Source organism: Rhododendron vialii, chromosome 4a, assembly GCF_030253575.1.
Source record: "Rhododendron vialii isolate Sample 1 chromosome 4a, ASM3025357v1".
NCBI classification, from domain to species: domain Eukaryota; kingdom Viridiplantae; phylum Streptophyta; class Magnoliopsida; order Ericales; family Ericaceae; genus Rhododendron; species Rhododendron vialii.
Genome location: NC_080560.1, coordinates 29,402,451 through 29,415,221, shown reverse-complemented (window position 1 = coordinate 29,415,221; position 12,771 = coordinate 29,402,451). Strand labels below are relative to the sequence as shown.

General features: G+C 41.7%; 1 pseudogene; it reads right to left on the bottom strand.

Moving 5' to 3' along the window:
• LOC131323882 (uncharacterized) overlaps positions 1 to 12,771 on the bottom strand; it is an 85,355-nt pseudogene that overhangs the window by 58,106 nt on the left and 14,478 nt on the right.

The following is a 12,771-nucleotide window of genomic DNA, read 5'->3' as shown; positions in this document are numbered from 1 at the left end:
AAATAAAGGATAGGATAGTTGACATGTCAACCAACCTAGATCCCGACCAAGTAAGGGGATTTCTAGAGCCACCGACTCTCTACCTCATCACATCATCATACCACCATCTCACCAAGATTCCAAATCATCCTTCCACTTCATCATCATCCACTGCTTCTTCTTCTCCGAGATCATCACTCACTTCAGCCTCAATTTCAGGTTCCGGTACAAATTTCTCTCTATGTTGACGCTCAAGAATGGTAGTTTGCCATGCCACTTCCTTCTTGAGTTGAGCTTGCTCCCTCATAATTCTTCTCCTTTCAACTTTTTCTTTCCTCAAACTCTTGATGATCGAGATGTTCTAACAACAGAGTAACTTGATCCATGTGTTTTGCTTTGATTTCTTGGAAGGCAAGGTGGTCAAATAGCTGCTTGAACCGACTGTTTTGGTTTTGTAGGCATGGGTTTGCGAAACACTCTTTTCATCAAAAGTATCGGTCATTGGCCCCAGTTCAAGATCCTCTAACTTATCAAACTCATTCCCCTTTACCCCTTGTTCTTTGCACAAAGCTGTGATCATACACGGAAATGGCATGCAAGCTGTGGACAGGGTATCATTTTTGAAATCCACTAACTGAGTAAAAATAATCATCGCCCAATCCACAACCATATCTCTTGCAGCAAGTGCATAAATCAATTCCCCACTCTTTCTAGATGGTTTGTGCTCGGTTCCTCTCGGATAGACATTGTAATGGATCAATTTATTCAAAAATCGGTAAGTTCCTTTGAATTTTCCAGGCACATGGGGAATTTCAGCCTCATTCGCATCCAGATACAACTCTTCATTAATAACCCTTAGATCAATTTGCGAGTCTTTCATTAGATAAGTAATTGATTTGGGGGTCGGCCGAGTAAATTTCAAGTAACGGGCTATATCATTTGGTGAAATCACAACATCTACCCCTGCAATTCTAGAAGTAATAGCAACATTGGGATCATTCTCCCACTCACCCACAGGCGCTTTCATCTTCTTATAAAAATCAGTAACTAAATTTTTATTGTAACTTCTTAATTTTTCAGTCCAGAAAGTCAAACCTTTTTGCATAACAATGCGGAGGCCCCGGTGTTCCTTTCCTAAAGCTTCAGCATCTAATTGCCGTTCGTTCTTGAATTTTCGTTTATCCATGCTTGCCTCCCAATTTTTCTGTTTATCTGCTGCGATTTCCTCCGGTTTCCTTCGCCTTTTCCGACTACGAGATCCCGAAGCCCCCATGGGCTGCACATCCTCTTCCTCGGCCAAAAAGTCATCCTCTTCATCAGTTTCCGGTTGAGAAGGGGCTGCTCGGTGTGTGGTTTGTTTAATCCTTGGCATTTTGGTTAAGAGAGGGTTTTTGGGTTTATTTTTGGTATTTTCGGATTTTTATAGGATTTTTCTAGGGTTTTTGAATTTTTTTGATGGAAATGGGGAATGTAGGGTAAAATGTGGTGGGGAATGGATATATGAGGGGTAAATAGGAAGAAAGAACGAATTTAGGTGGAAAAGAAAGAAAATTTTCGGATTAATAAAGGAAAAAAATTGGGTTTACCTCTTTCTGGTCTTGGAACCTTGAGATTAAAGGAGAACAATTGCGGTTTGATGTAGGGAGATAGAGGATTTGGGGATTTTCTGTGGAAAAGAGGAGGATTTGATGGATTTTAAAAGGTTTAGGGTTAGGGTTCTTGGGGTTGCCAGGAGGAAAGAAAAAGAAAAGTCGGCTGTAGAAGAGGATGAAGAATGGTTTGGTTTGCAATGCCACTGGACTGATCTGCTTCTGAACCGGAGGGAGCCTCGGTACCGATTAGAAATATCAAGCTCCATCGATACCGAACTGCTTAGACAAATTCCTGAAATTCCCTCGGTATCGATACCACTTGTAATATTCTACCGATACCGAAGTTGATAACTCAGAAATCTCGCACTTCTTCATTTGAACCCCAGAACTTCCAATAATTCATTTAGCACTCCAAAAACACCTTTTCATCAAAGAACACTCATCCCCAACATCCCTCCAAACAACCGGTTGCCTAGGTTAAGCAAAGAAAGGAGAAATAACAGGATGCAAAATAGGACAAGGTGACACATATGTGGTATGATCATGCAAAGAATGCCTTGTATCCTTTCCTAAGAGCGCCTTGGATTCCAAAATGATTGAAAATCGATATTCAAACACAATTAGAGATGGACATGCGATTATTCGCCTACACTACAAGTATGTTTATTGGAAGATGGAGATATGGGCCAAAACTTGTTCAAAAACTATACTCAACACCTAAACCGTTCAACTTTCAACTAAGCATGCAAATTGAGAAGCACAAAATTTCTTAGGATTGCTACGAACTCTTGCCAACTAACAATTATTGAGCATGCAACAAGTCATGAAAAAGAACCAAACACCAAAATAAAAGGAAGGATTGCAAGTAAAAAGCTTTTATTTATTTTTGAAATATTTTCATTTTCTCATTTTTTTGGATATTTCAATTTTCAATTGTTTTTGAAATTTTCAAATTTTCCAACAAAAATGCAAACAAATAGCATATAAGCTAACCCCTCCCCCCAACTTAAAGCGATGCTATACCCTCATAGCATTAAGAACAAGAACGAAGAGAGGAAGAGTGCGCGAATGTACCGTCCAAGGGGAATGTCAACCCCTAAATACCTCGACCAAGTTGGAGGATTTCATGTCAATGTTTTGCTCCAGCCAGATTAGATGCTTCCAGGGTTTACTCCTTTGATTCTACCAACTCGGAACCATAGCTAGTCACATTGGGCCATATCCAAAGCTTTATCAGACTAACAACCGTGGCGCTTAGCCACACCCATGCTGATGGCTCCTGAACACCTCACTCACTCCGGCTTTAGGCCCAAACTACCAAGGCTGGTGTGGTAGCAAATAAACCCTGCAGAAGACTTAAGAGGACGACTTTCCACAAAACATATGACATTAGAAACACCGGCCCGTGTTATCCGGCTTCCAAACAAAACAAAAAGTAAAAAGATAAAAGGTAAAGAGAACACGAAGGAAAACATACAAAACAATTAAACACGACATGCAAAACAGAATGGAATGCAATGCACCACCCGATCATCACGCGATCACACGAGTCATACTTTTCTTCCCATCCCTTACCGTTGAGGTAAGAAATGGGTGGCTATACTAGACCGTCGAAAATTTGTTATGCTAGCGCCCGTAATAAAATTTATCGCTTGACCTCGCTAAACAACTAAGTTCAGCGTCCCCTAGGATCAAAACAAAGTAAGATGCAATACAACCTAGCGTGCACTCTAGGCAATATCAAACCTCACTCACAGACCTAAGTTGCCTCCGATTATGGGCAATCGCGGAGAGCATGGATCATTAACGATAAACTATTACCAAGAAGAACTAATGAAAGCCCTTTTTACACTAACACATTGATGAAATCTTTTGCATGTGAGGTGTCTCCAAGACTTTATTCAAAACAAGAAAAACATAACATAACCAAACAAAATATGCATATGAAACTAAATATGGCAAAACAAATATGTACAATATATACAATTTAATATCAGAACTCAGAGCGTCAAAGTCACAGCTAGACTCCGCCAAACAATGAAGTCCAGCGTCCCCTAAGATCGTAACCAGGCAAGCAACAAGATAAAGTCAAGTGCGTTAGCACGAGAGTATCAAGGCCTAACCTAAGGATCTATACCGCCCCCGTTGGGGCTAATCTGGAAGACGTGAGTGTTTTACTGTGAATTACTCCTATCAGAAGAGCCAATTAAAGCCCTATGTCACTGATATTAAATGATTTGCCCTTCGAACCGGAGCTGGGCACACGATCCTTCTTTTAGTAGCGACGTGCGAAGCTACATATACCCAAGTCAATGGAGGGTACCCCCTACCCGAGGGCCGGGTCCGACAAACAATTAAGTTCAGCGGTTACGCTTTCACTCCCCGTGCAAACATAGTGAAAACAAGCTAGATCAACGGATCGACCATGTAAACTGGATCAATCAACTCCTCATCCGGCTCTCCAACCTCAAAAGTACCAAGAAACGGTTTAAGCTTTTGGCCATTAACTTTAAAAGATTTACCATTAATTGGATTTAACACATCAACAGCACCATGAGGATAAACATGTTCAACAACATAAGGGCCAGCCCAACGAGAACATAATTTACCAGGAACCAAATGAAGCTTAAAGTTGTATAGGAGTACCTTTTGTCCAACCTCAAACTCTTTCCAGTGAATTCGCTTGTCGTGGAAGGCCTTGACTTTTGCTTTGTAAATGGAAATGTTGTCATAAGCATCTCTCCGAATGTCTTCAAGCTCATTGAGTTGGAGCTTTCTGTGTGCTCCGGCTGCCAGTAAATGATAATTCAGTGTCTTAATTACCCAATATGCTTTGTGCTCGAGCTCTACCGGAAGATGGCATGCTTTTCCAAAAACCAAACGATACGGCGAAGATCCCAAGATGGTCTTGTATGCTGTGCGATAAGCCCAAAGTGCATCGGTCAAACGAAGACTCCAATCTTTCCGGTTTGGATTCACCGTCTTCTCCAAAATGTGCTTGATTTCCCTATTCGCCAACTCACCTTGCCCATTTGTCTGTGGATGATAAGCAGTGGAGACTTTGTGGGTGATACCGTACTTCTTCATCAAAGCCCCAAAAATGTGATTGCAAAAATGAGTTCCTTGGTCGCTTATGATTGCTCTCGGCATCCCAAAACGTGAAAGAATGTTGTCCTTGAGAAACTCCACCACTACCTTGGCATCATTGGTACGTGTTGCGACGGCTTCTACCCATTTTGAAACATAATCGACCGCCAATAAGATGTACAAGTTGCCGAAAGAAACGGAGAACGGTCCCATAAAGTCTATGCCCCAGCAGTCAAAGATCTTAACCACCATAATGTTAGTCAACGGCATTTTGTCCCTCCGAGACACACTCCCAAGCTTTTGACAACGTTCACAAGCGACACAGAAGTGATGAGCATCCTTATGCAAGGTTGGCCAATAGAATCCACATTGTAGCACCTTGGCAGAAGTCTTCTTAGAAGAGAAATGGCCTCCACAAGCTTCTAAGTGACAAAACTCAAGAATTCTTCGTTGATCTGAATCTGGAACACAACGGCGCACTATTTGATCTTGACAATACATGAAAAGACAAGGGTCATCATAAGAGAACATTCGTACTTCATGAAGGAACCGACGACGTTCTTGAGGAGACCAATGTGGCGGTAGGAGTCTCGTAGCCAAATAATTCACTATGTCCGCAAACCATGGGGTACTCAAAACAGCAAACAATTGTTCATCCGAAAACGTGTCCTCAGTAGGTAAACTCAGAGTAGGATCCTCGAACTGCAGCCTTGATAGATGGTCGGCTACCACATTCTCGACACCCTTTTTGTCCTTGATAGTCAAATTGAACTCTTGGAGAAGTAGGATCCATCGTATCAAACGAGTTTTGGCATCTTGCTTGGTAAGCAGGTACTTGAGAGCAGAGTGGTCCGTATACACAACAATAGAGGTGCCACCAATGAGATAAGACCAAAATTTATCAAGAGCAAACACTACCGCAAGTAACTCTTTCTCCGTGGTAATGTAATTCATCTGCGCGTCATTCAATGTCTTGCTTGCGTAATGGATCACATAGGGGTGTTTGTCCTTCCTTTGGCCCAAGACAGCACCTACAGTGTAGGGGGTTATTCTCGTACAGGCTTGAACACGTGGTACGTAGGACCATGGAATAAGTACAATAGAGACAGTCGCTGTGCAATATGGTGGTCGACAATATGGACCAATGACATGAGAAGCCATTGGTCGAGAAAGACTGTACAGAGTCAAGATCCAGTAAAACATGAGAAGTTATTGGACCAGGAGATTGTTAAAGGAGCAGTAACACACGGAGTTACTGGTCCAAGTATTCTGTTCGGCTATATGGACCAGTGATATGTGAAGTCATTGGTCCAAGTGATTGATAGGGACCAGTGACATGTGAAGTCCCTGGTCCAGGTAGTCTGTTCAGCAATGATGCCTAACAGGTGTGCTGGTAGGTGGCACCATGTGAAGGTGCTAGGTGATAATGCCTAACAGGTGCGCTGCTAGGCGGCCCCATGTGAAGGTGCTTGGTAATAATGCCTAACAGGTGCGCTGGTAGGCAGAGGGTGTTCGGCAATGATGCCTAACAGGTGTGCTGGTAGGCAGAGGGTGCTTGGACATGATGCCGAACAGGTGCGCAACACATGAGGTTGCTAGGCAGTGACGCTGAATAGTGTCGGCTGCACCACATAAAGGTGCTCGTTGGTATGGCCGAACACATGATATTGTTCAATGAGTTAGCCTAACACGTGGTACAGGTGCACCGTAGTAATTGGACACCGCCGATGTACATTGGACCAACTCTATCTGGATCGCTGTTCCAGAAGGTTCTAGAAAGGAAATCCTACGTGATAGGCAAGTGTCCCATGAATAAAGGGATTATAATTGAGTTACCATATGGGAGGGAATTCCATATGGGCCAGGGTTCCTAATGATGTTGGAATCTTAGGCAGAAAAGGAGACTTGGAGGACAAGTAAGTCTACATCTATAAATAAGAAGTAACACCCACGAAGCGAGGTACGCAATACGTTGCATTATTCGATATTTCCTATTGATAATTAGGGTTTCTCTGCTAGTACGTGATACTAACTTAAGCATCGGAGGGCCTTTGCCACGAGAGGCAAAGGTGCACTCACCCTTTGTCTGTTTTGTAGATTAGGGTTCCGACGACGAATTAGGGTTCCGGCAAGAAGGCATGCACGTTGATCTCAGGAGATGTTGAAAGAATAATAAGCGGATTTTTTCCCCTTACAATTGGCACCGTCTGTGGGAAACGGAGTAATTCTCTGAGATCAACAATGTTTTCTAGAAGCGTAAAGACTCCACGAATGGAGGATGATCCAAGAGGGAAAAGGATAGGACATATTTTTCTAGTGCTCCGAAGAAAGCACTGAGTAGGGCTATGAGCAAGTCCTTCAGTATTGTATGCTCCTAGGATTGGGGGAGCACATCAAGATGCTGAGATGGAAGTCAAAGCAGTCCAAATCGCCAAGGTGATTGCGAAGAGCAATCTGAACTTGTTAGTCAGCCACAAAGGCATATTTGAATTTGCTAGGCGATTGCGCAGAGCAATCCGAATTTGCTAGACAATCGCGAAGAGCAACCTGTACCTATTAGGCGTCCGCATAAAGCACTTTGAATCTGCTAGGTGATCGCGGAGAGCAGTTCAAATCTGCCAGGCAATCATAAGGAGCAGTTTGAATCTACTCGACAACAGCGCAGCGCAGTTTGAATCTACTAGGCAACAACGCAGTCTGAACCTACTGGGCAATCTTAAGGAGCAGTCTGAATCTGCTCGGCATCAGCACAACGCAGTTTGAATCTGCTAGGTGATCGCGCAGAGCAGTTTAAATCTGCAAGGCAATCGTAAGGAGCAGTTTGAATCTGCTCAGCATCAGCGCAGTGCAGTTTGAATCTGCTAGGCAACAGCGCAGTCTGAATCTGCTAGGCAGTCTTAAGGAGCAGTTTGAATATGCTCAACATCAGCGCAACGCAGTTTGAATCTGCTAGGCAACAACACAATCTGAACCTGCTAGGCAATCTTAAGGAGCAATCTGAATCTCCTCGGCATCAGCACAACGCAGTTTGAATCTGCTAGGTGATCGTGCAGAGTAGTTCAAATCTGCCAGGCAATCGTAAGGAGCAGTTTGAATCTGCTCGACATCAACACAGTGATGTTTGAATATCTGTTAATCGATTGGGTGGAACAGTCTAAATCTGCTATGCAACTGCACGGAGTTGTCTAAGTTTTTTAGGCAATCGAGCAGAGCAGTACACATTCGTTAGGTGCTCTCGAAGGCCAATCTGAATTTGTTAGATGATTAGGAAAATTGGTCTAAGTTTGTTAGGCGATCACAATGTTCTCGAGACTGCGAAGGGTCTCAAAGAGAGAATGTGATATTGAAGAAATTGCTTGGTGTATGAAAAACGAGAGCAAGAAATTAAAGACTTATAGAGATGCCTACGAAAGGTGGAGAATTCAGGTAGTGCTTGAATAGGCGACGAACCGAAGATCCGAGCCCTTTACGAACAGAAACCTGGAAAGTGTATAGTTGCTGCACAACATTGTGCTCGTAATAAACCCTCGAAGGAGGAATTACGATGTAAGAAGGAATCCACTGAGCAGGATCAAGAGGAGTGAAAATTATATTTTTACAGTCCAGGATTCAGGAGCATGAATTATGATATGCTCTCCTAAGGGTCTGATGCTAGAGCTGGTTGTTCAGCTAAAAGCTCAGTGCTTTGAATAAATACGAAGCCTTGTTTGTCGGGCTACGAAGTGCCCAAAGTACTGAAGACTGAGAAACATAGGAAGTTTTCACATGAGATCCCAGGAATGGGAAGCTTGGTCTGAACTGGGAGAGACCATACAAGGTTATAGAGATAGCTGAGATTGAAGCTTATCGCCTCAAAGTCTCGGATGGGAATCCAATGCCAATGCCATGGAATATACAGGTAAGTAGTGGAATTACTTATTGTAATTTATATTTTAGCTATGAGTTGCTATAGGAGAATTATGAATAGAATTCCGTAGAAACTATTGCTTATTGTGATTTATTAGCTACGAGTTGCTATAGGGGAATTATGATCAGAATTCCATAGAAAGTATTCAGCTACGAGTGGCTTTGTGACATAATTATGAAAATTTTATTTGTGTTTGGTCCTAGCGTGAATAAGCTAAGTATGGACCCAAAGTCACTTAATTTGCCTCCATACTAGGGAGCAAGGAGAGTGTGCATCCAAATATGAATAAACTTGGAATGAAGCAATAAAAATGAAATTTGAAAACTTCTTGTTGTTTTTCAAGTTTAAGTACGAATATGACTTAAGAAAGAAACTTGAGAACCGAACAAAGTATGAGAAGCTTAAGGTACAAATGAGTACGAAAAAACTCAAAACTTGGATAAGTATGAATATACTTAAGCCATGGCAATGAATGATGCCTAAATCCGATCGAGCACGATCATACTTCGAATTTGGCTAAGTATGAATAAACTTAGGCCATGGCAATGAATAATGCTGAAATTCGATTGAGTACGATCAAACTCAGAAATTGGCTAAGTATGAATAACTTAGGCCATGGCAATGAATAATGCCGAAATTTGATTGAGTACGATTAAACTCAGAATTTGGTTAAGTGTGAATAAACTTAAGCCATGGCAATGAGTAATGCCCAAGTCCGATTGAGTACGATCAAACTCAAAATTTGGCTAGGTGCGAATAATCTTTGGCCATGACAATGAGTAGTGCCAAAGATTGATTGGGTACGAACAAACTTAGAATATGGCTAAGTACGAAGACACTAAGGCTTAAGCAATAAACATTACGTGATGATGGGGAGCTACGAATAAAATTCATTTGTTATGTTTTTAAACTACAAGTTAGTTGCAAAGGTTGAATAAAATTCCTTTGAGTTTGAGTTACGAATAAAATTCTCTTTTTTGATAATGACAATTGAGTTTGATTGTGTTAACTATGATCGAATATGGTTCAAAAAAGAAAGGAACTTTTCGTTCCCATATTGGGGAGTAGTGGTTGGGTATACCATGCTATATACGAAATAATAGCTAAGTCAGAAAAACTTAGGCACATACGAACAAGCGCACAAATTTGCTAAGTATGAAAAACTTAGAAGTGTGAGAAACTTAGACGTGTACAAGCAAACACGCAAATTTGTTAAAGTATGAAATACTTAATTGTGTACGAATAAACACACAAGTTTGCCAAACGCTTGGGCGAGCAAGCACAGTACAAAAAGTGTGTATGAATGAACACACGAAATTGGCCAGGCACGAAGGGCCTACGTCCATAAATAAATCTGGTAAGAATTGAGTATGGTTGAGGTGTACGAAGAAACACACAAACCCGACTAAGTACAAATGCTTAGATGTGTATGAATAAACACACGAAACTAGGGTGTGTGCATGTAAGCACAACAATATTAAAGTATGAGAAACTTAGGAACTTGCTAAGTATGAAACATTTACGTTTATGCTCGAATGTGCATAGAACGGTTTACTAATAACACTTAGTTATATGTGCATGAACAAGCGGGAGATTGAGTCATGCGCGACCGTTGACTATGCTTGAGAGTTGCCAAGTATGAAACACTTAGGCACAGAGGTAGCTAAGAATGAAAAACTTAACCTTATGTATGAGATACATAAGATTGATAAGTATGAAAAACTTAATAAGTTCACATGAAATTTGGGCAGCTACGATCGGCATCCGAGCACGGTATACTTTGGCCACGAAGGCCCATCAGTCAAAATAACGTCAAGTAATGGGATTACTTAGTAAGAGGTCCTGGGAAGAACATGCTAAGGACACTTTGCCTCTATGTTGGGGAGCAAAAGCATTCATCAGAAATATTCGTTGAACACGATCAAACTCAGAATCCGGCTCAGTGCGAATAAACTTCAGCCAAGACCATGAAGGGTGCCGAAATCCAATCGAGTATGATTGAACTCATAATATTGCTAAGTGCGAGAAAACTTAGGTTATAACAACGAATATTGCTGAAGACTTGCTGAGTATGAATACACTTAGTCCGAAAGCAACGGTTGGCTAAGTAGGAAGACACTTAGGCCAAAAGAAATGAATAATACTAAAAGGAAGCTAAGTACGGACAAACTTAGATAGTTCACCGAGTTTGAACAAGTATGAGCAAAACCTAAGTATGCATATACTTAGGCATACCAAGTGTGAATAAGCTTGGATAATGACTAAAACAGTTATGCTAGAGCAATAAAGATTGCTAAGTATCTACCGAGTGTGAAAGAACTTGGCTGCGAATAAGGCTAGCAAAAGGCGATTAAAGGAAATTTGCCTCGCAAAAAGCAACGAACAATGTTGAGATTTGGCTAAGTGCGAATACACTTAGTCCGACAGCACCGAATAATGCTGAGAAAATCCAAGTATGAATGCACTTGGGCTGCTACCTAAGTACGAATGAACTTAGATGATTCGCCGACATGGATAGGCTCAAACAGTACAAGTACGAAAAAACTTCATTGTATTTGGCTATGTCAAGCATAAACAAAGGCAGAGTTAAGTGCCTAGAATTGAAAAGTAACCAAGCACGAAAACTTGGGTGACTACAAGCTAAATTGAAAATAAGTACGGATAAAACTAAACTATGACAACGAAGAATGTCAAAAGTAGACCCCAGTACGGAGAGGTTTGGGGTCTGAGCAATGAACGTTGCTCTGAGCAATAACATCGTTAGTATACGTAAGTGGGTCTAAGCATGCATGCGCTTAGGCCCTGAGCAGTCAATATTGCTCTAAAAATAGCTAGGTGTAAATACACCTAGTCTTTATAGTGAAAAATGTCAGAATATAACTAAGTACGAAACAACTTAGGATATGGGTGCATCGTGCACAAACTAAGACCCGAACGTGAAGACGTTTAAGGTCCGAGTAGCGAACATTGCTTGAATCATGACAAGAGAAGATTGTCAGATAAAGGCCCAAGCACGAAGAAGTTTGGGGCCTGAGCAGTGAACATTACTCCGATACGAGTAAGGCCTGAGATAAGCTAGGTACGACATAGACCTAGGCACAACAGTGGATTGGCTAAAAACAAGTATGCTTAGGCCAGGATAGTGAGGAATGCCAAAATCGACAAAGTCCAAGCAAACTTAAGCCTTGGCTATGAGCTAAACCTGAGATAGGCAAGGTGCAAAGGAAACCTAGGCCTTGGCAACATATAAGACCTAAATCAAGTCCAAACGCACTTAGGTCTTGGCATTGAGTAATAACCGAAACGGCCATGTTCGGCCGAGAATTGGGATGAGTACGAGTACTTCTAAAGTAGTGAACATTGCTAGGAATTCCCTGAGTACGAGAAAACTTTGGGCCAAAGCAATAATCAAATACTGGAAAATTGCGAAAAACGAATGAACTTAGCAGATGGCAACATGTACAGCCAGAGAATTCCCAGGCATAAACAGAGTCTTACGAAGTTAAGATTGAGTCAACTTGGTGCAAAAAGGAAGGTTCTTGAGACAATGAGCAATGCTTCAATAATGGGAATTGCCTTTCTTCCTTTTACAGAGGGGGACTTAGCAAGCGAGATGAGGGTTTGAAATGGGACAAAAACACAAATATACCCTAATAAGAAGGGGTGGCATATGTGAAACGTCACCCTATACGCCGTTTGGGCGTTCCGTTCCCTGAAGGGTGTCCATTCACGTTTATTGTGGCAAGTATGAATTGTGCCACGTGTAAAAAGGGCAGGAAAAGCCTATCCAGCCCAAACAATGACACGTTTTTCCTGGCTTGATGATGAAAGTTGCATCGAATTTGTGTTTGGGATTGAGCAAATAGCGAGCAAAATGATTTTTTGCTCGGTTATAAGGAAGCTTTGCTCGTCATTTCGAGTTAAAAATGGCAAGTAAAGCTGGGGAGCAATTATAGGGGTTATTCCCGTACAGGCTTGAACACATGGTACGTAGGACCATGGTATAAGTACAATAGAGACAGTCGCTGTGCAAGACGGTGGTCGGCAATATGGACCAATGACATGAGAAGCCATTGGTCCAGAAAGACTGTACGGAGTCAAGATCAAGTAAAACATTATAAGTTATTGGACCAGGAGATTGTTAAAGGAGCAGTAACACAAGGAGTTACTGGTCCAAGTATTCTGTTCGGTGATATGGACCAGTGA